The 5,994-nt window shown below is 30.3% G+C and overlaps 4 non-coding genes across 4 annotated transcripts; 1 reads left to right on the forward strand and 3 right to left on the reverse strand.

Moving 5' to 3' along the window:
* Positions 1–3,133: 3,133 nt before the first annotated feature.
* Positions 3,134–3,215, forward strand: Trnas-gcu. Its single transcript has one exon. It is a non-coding gene; the product is annotated as a tRNA-Ser (tRNA).
* Positions 3,216–3,936: 721 nt separating this feature from the next.
* Trnas-gcu lies at positions 3,937–4,018 on the reverse strand. The gene has a single exon. It is a non-coding gene; the product is annotated as a tRNA-Ser (tRNA).
* Positions 4,019–5,014: 996 nt separating this feature from the next.
* Positions 5,015–5,096, reverse strand: Trnas-gcu. Its single transcript has one exon. It is a non-coding gene; the product is annotated as a tRNA-Ser (tRNA).
* A 281-nt stretch (positions 5,097–5,377) lies between these two features.
* On the reverse strand, positions 5,378–5,459 carry Trnas-gcu. Its single transcript has one exon. It is a non-coding gene; the product is annotated as a tRNA-Ser (tRNA).
* Between the last annotated feature and the right edge of the window lie 535 nt (positions 5,460–5,994).

The following is a 5,994-nucleotide window of genomic DNA, read 5'->3' on the forward strand; positions in this document are numbered from 1 at the left end:
CATATAGTCACACTAACAATATTAGGAATTATACAGTGGAGATCACAAAAGATATACAGCCCTTTTCAGACTCTCGATCATATTTCTTGGAATATTGAACAATTCCATAACACTATGTCATCTAGTTAATTAATCTATAATATTGCTTACAATTCTATCACCCACTGTATATAAAATTTATAGTTTTTATTGTTTTTTGCAAAAGAAAAAAAAAGTATTTGAAACGAGTCATAGTTTTCCAGCCTGATTGTGTGCTGGTTGTAAAAAAAAAGAAAGAATGAAGAAAAAAAATTAAACAAAAACAAAAAATATAATACTGCAATTGCTGTTCTGGCGCCAGTTATAAAAATAAATTCTCTATTACCGTCACACGATGGCATAAAAAAGCGCCAGCCAAAATGCGCTACGGTAATAATCAGGCCAAAATACAATAATTGTTGGTTTTAGTAGGTTGGTTGTTTGGTTTATTATACAACTTGCTCATACGTTCATTCGTTAGTTTGTACATACTCGTCATCATCATACACCTCAATAAAGGTGGTAATATTCACATGATAATTTCTACTTTTTTCCAAAAACTTAAAAAAAAAACTGGGGAAAAATTACCAAACAAGCGGCATTTAACATTAACAGTAATAAACAATAAAATTGTGGAATTTTTATGAAATAAAAACTATTATTTTTTAAACAAATAATAGAAATGGAGGCAACAACAAGCCAACATAAAATAATGCTTGTAATTATAAAAATTACATTACAAGTTGAAACCAATATAAAAACTTATGTCATTAATAAGTTCATAAATGTATTCATGTTTTATATGATGGATATATGTTTGAATGGCCTCTTTCATATGGAGAAGAAAGTTTAGTTCATTCTGTATTAGTCTGGGTCATAGATGCGAGATCACTTACTTATTAATATACTTTTCAATAACTTCTACATATCGTCCTGATTACATAGAAGTAGTCTAACAACGACATATTCATAATGTGTTGTATAAGTACTTTCTAGTTATCATTAGTTATCTTCTCCATTAACCCTTTCACGCACAAAACTAAACAAGAAGACTTTTTATGGATATGACTTTTCCACACTCTTTATTTTGACGTATATTGATCGATGTTGATCAAAAATGGAAAAAGTGTTTTCGAAGGATATCGCAGGATACTATCCTTTTTAGCATGTAGTGATATAGAATTTTAAATACTATCTTATTTTTCTTTAAAAGTAACCTTTTATCGAGAAAAATGTAATAAAAATAATGTTCAAACACATAATGTCCATGGACGTTACTTGACATACTTGATTAGCAATAAAAGTCTATGCATTTAAATGAGCAAATTTATCAAAAAAGAAGATAAATTAAGCAAAACCAATATTCGAAATACTCCAGAATTTAAAACCTCTGCGCCTGACCAACGACCGTCTATCCAGGACACTTTTTGAAAGGAATCCAAAATGCTACATACATCTAATTAAAGAGCAATTCTTTTCAGTATAAATGCTTGATTAGCAATAAAAGTCCATGCATGTAAATGATCAAATTTATCAAAACAGAAAATAAATTAAGCAAAACCGATATTCCTATATTCCAAACAAATTTTCCAATACATTTAATTTTTAAAAGTGTCACAATGTCCATGTATTTTGGACATAACAGCGCCGGTCCATGTACAAGCAGTTTGCTGAAGTAGTCGAGCCCTGTTGCGATATGACAGGTAGCATGGAATCAATCCCAATGAAAACCCCGACAAGGAAATAGCAATCACTAGTCTTAAGTCAAATGAACCGGAGACTACCCCAACATCAGGTGAAATTAATCTTCCGGTATACCGAAAGGTGACAGCGGGCAACTGTGCACTCCAGACTGACTAGACTAACAGTGGCCCATCCTTACCCCTGAATTGTAATACACAGAGATGAGGGGGGACGTCCATTGACACTATCACAATTATTGCTGTGTCACACTTTTTGGTGTGTCAAAACGTCAATGGACATTTTGTCACTGGACAATATGACATGCCACCTAAAATTTAATTACACAATGGCAATTAAGAAAATCTATTCTAGTGGTGCCATAGATATAAGGTAATTTTCATAATAAATATTATAATAAAGGTAATTTGACAAAGAGAGATGTTTAAAACAACAACAAAAACTTTCATTACCACGTAAGGTATTAATATGATAAAACATACATACACAATAGCATTTTAAGTGCTTAGTTGCATACACGGAGATGACCTTATAGAGAAATACTTACAATGCTTACTAGGAGTTAAATTAGTAGCGACATACATATGAACATTAAAGCCAGTACATACGCTTATTGTAAATTAGGTCTGGTTCGGATCTTATTTGTGTGAAGTTTGAAGAAGTACACATAGGACACTATAGGGCCTCATACATTTCATGATAACGCTCTTATTGCCCTCCGGCTGTCAGTAAATTTATTAACGGAATTCTGCTTGGAAGCTTGTGTTATGATTAGGTTCAAGGTGGAATATTTCTGTTTCTGGGTCTTCAATATAGAATGATGACGTGTCTTATATCCACTTTTGTCTAGACCGCCTAGAGTAATGAGCCGTGTTAACGCCGCCTTAATAGTTTATAAAGCTTGATATTGCTTAAGCCCCCTTCACACGAGCACAAAAATAATGTGATATATAAAAATTGTGAGTAAAAGTTAACGTATGGGTCCGTCAAAATGCAATATATATGTATGTATCTTCATTTCTTAAAAGTCACACGACTCATTAGATCAGGGAAGTATTTTAACGTAAACACAAAGATGAAATGGAAAACAGCTGTTTTCATCTTACTTTGTTATAGTTTTACACCAATCGTGTAAACGCAAAAAGTATAAATCATACTGAATTTATTTTCTTCTTTTAAAATACTGATGGAATATAATTTGAAGAAATGCCATACGTCGTAAGTCTCATAGTGTAAAACCCACATTATAGAATAAAGTTGATAAACAATCTTTTAATCTAAAACTGTCATAACAAGTTTTGTGAAAGGTACCCATATAATTTGTAAGTATGTACTGATAAGAAGCTAAAAATTCGCACAACAAGCAAAACATATTTTTGCACAGATGATTTGCCGAAAATAGAATAACATATGTGACGAGGTGGCCGAGTGGTTAAGGCGTTGGACTGCTAATCCAATGTGCTCTGCACGCGTGGGTTCGAATCCCATCCTCGTCGATAAAGAAATTTTTTAAAAATTGTAAAAATCTTAATTTAAATTGATTTTTAAAAAAGGGTTTTAAATAAGAAAAAATATAGATAAATTGATGATAAACAATACCATTATATTAGAACAAGATTATGGTGGTCGAATGAAATCTTTTGTGATAAACTGTCATTTAGCATAGTTATTGTATTTTTTAATATTTAATTTTTGAGATCTAAAAAAAATCTATGAATTCTATTTTTATATATTTTTATTCATCAAATTATTTTTAGATTGCCATTTATAGATACTCTGTGTTAGTCTAGTGGTTAACATTCATTGTTTAAAAATTTATCGTGTTTTTGCTGGCATGAGTTCAATTCCCCATAAAAGAAATTTTTGAACTAAAAAAACAAAATAATTTATAAAATATATAAATTTAAAGAATAAAAGAAATTTATTAAAAATGCAACAAATAAATAAAATAATAAAACATTAATTAATAAATATTTAAATAAACAGAGAAAGTGAAAGGCAAATAAATAATACACATGTGTATGTGTAAACAAAAAAGATACCATAGAGAGATATTAATTCGATTCTATAAAACTCCAGCTTTATTTCAAATATTTACAGTCTAAAAATAGAACGAAGCTCATTAAGAGTATTTTTAGCTTAGACCAAGTTATGCTTAATAGATCGAGACTGTGAGATTTGGTTTAAATTTCTTTATAGTAATAAAAAAAACACAGTCGACGAGGATGGGATTCGAACCCACGCGTGCAGAGCACATTGGATTAGCAGTCCAACGCCTTAACCACTCGGCCACCTCGTCACGTGATTAGAATAATTAATCAAGACATAAAATTATTCTTAGGAATTTTCACTTTTCTCGGATTTCAAGGAGTATGGGTTGGAGTATTGCGTAACCACTTATAACGATAGCTATTTAGGGTTCTATAGTTGAAACGAAAAGTCGACTTTTCTACTTTTTTCATTTAGTTAAAAGTCGACTTTTCGACTTTTTGCATTTTATGAAAAGTCGATTTTTCGACTTTTTTCGACTTTTTTTTGACTTTTTACGACTTTTCGACTTTCATCGACTTTTTCCGACTTATCGACCTTTTTCGACTTTTTTTGACAAAGACGACTTTTCGACTTTTTTCACAGACGATAGTCGAGTTATCGACTTTTTTGGAACAAAATAGTCGACTTCGACTTTTCGACTTTTTTCGACAAAAAGTCGATTGTTCGGTTATTCGAATGTCGATTTATAGAACCCTATAGTTATTATATAATTAAAATCCGATAATATCTAGCACTATGGACCCGATAGCCTAAATTTCTTTCACAGTAAATGAAAACGACACTGTCATATTATATTCAAATTGTAAAAAAGCATATAAATATGAAAAATCGATTAAAAGTTTTTTTTAAGTCAATTGTAAATCTCGAGTCTTGATATCTTTTTAATTTACCGATTTTTCACTCTAAAAACTGTTGCAGAACAAATTCCTTTAAATCTCTGTTAAATGCAATAAAAATTGGAAATTTCGAAATAATAGTTTGAAACTTTTTAAATTGAATCGGAAATTTTAGAAATACTATTGAAAATTTCCACCAATTTCTTTTTCAGAATTTGTATATAAATCCTGGGTTTATGATCTAAATAAAAATCGGAATGTTCTTTAAAATTTTTTACAATTATCTTAGCACTTAAACGACACTTAGAAATAGAAATTTTAATAAAAAAATAATTTAAATTTATTAGGAAAAGAATTCATTCTTTCTAATACCTGTCATTGAAATAAATCTTGTGTAAAAATAAACACGACGAGGATGGGATTCGAACCCACGCGTGCAGAGCACATTGGATTAGCAGTCCAACGCCTTAACCACTCGGCCACCTCGTCACGTGATCAAAAACAACACTTAAGCAATCAAGTTTTTTAACTTAATCTAAATTTAAATAGGGCAAGAGGTCAAGGTCGATTTAAACTTAACTAAACGAAGCTAAGCCGCTAGGTCAAGATCATTTTAATCCAATAAATATAATTAATTTTTGTATGTTTTAACTTTAAAATAATTGTACTTTTTTTAAATTGATGTTCTATGGATATTTACAATTTTCTTTTAAAATAACCATTTTTAATAAGACAATAAAAATTTAAGCACTTTGAATGTAAAAAATACACGACGAGGATGGGATTCGAACCCACGCGTGCAGAGCACATTGGATTAGCAGTCCAACGCCTTAACCACTCGGCCACCTCGTCAATATCTTGGCCACGAAAATGTTTGTCTATAAAAACTACTAACCAAAGATTATAAATATAATTTTAAAAAATATATATAATTTTTGTTAAATAATATTTACAAAAAAAATATTGGTTAATTTAATTAACTTGCTATTTTATTTTATTCATATGCATTAAACTGAAATTAAATAATCGAAAGTTTAAACTCCCTGTTTAAGAAACTCGTCCCAGAAATAAAGTTCTTTATATCTCCACGGTTTGAACCCAGGTCTTCAAAACAAAGCTTCTTAGATTACTGATACACCTTAACCACTAGGCTATGACATTAAGAAATAATGTATTTACAAATGTTACTTCATTCATATTTTATTGCAATTTTTCATGTTATAGTTCAGTTCTAGTTCAGTTCTAATTCAGTTCTAATTCAGTTCTAGTTCAGTTCTAATTCAGTTCTAGTTCAGTTTTAGTTCAGTTCTAATTCAGTTCTAGTTCAGTTCTAGTTCAGTTCTAGTTCAGTTCTAGTTCAGTTCTAGTTCAGTTCTAGTTCAGTTCT

This window comes from Lucilia cuprina, chromosome 5 (genome assembly GCF_022045245.1).
Source record: "Lucilia cuprina isolate Lc7/37 chromosome 5, ASM2204524v1, whole genome shotgun sequence".
NCBI lineage: Eukaryota > Metazoa > Arthropoda > Insecta > Diptera > Calliphoridae > Lucilia > Lucilia cuprina.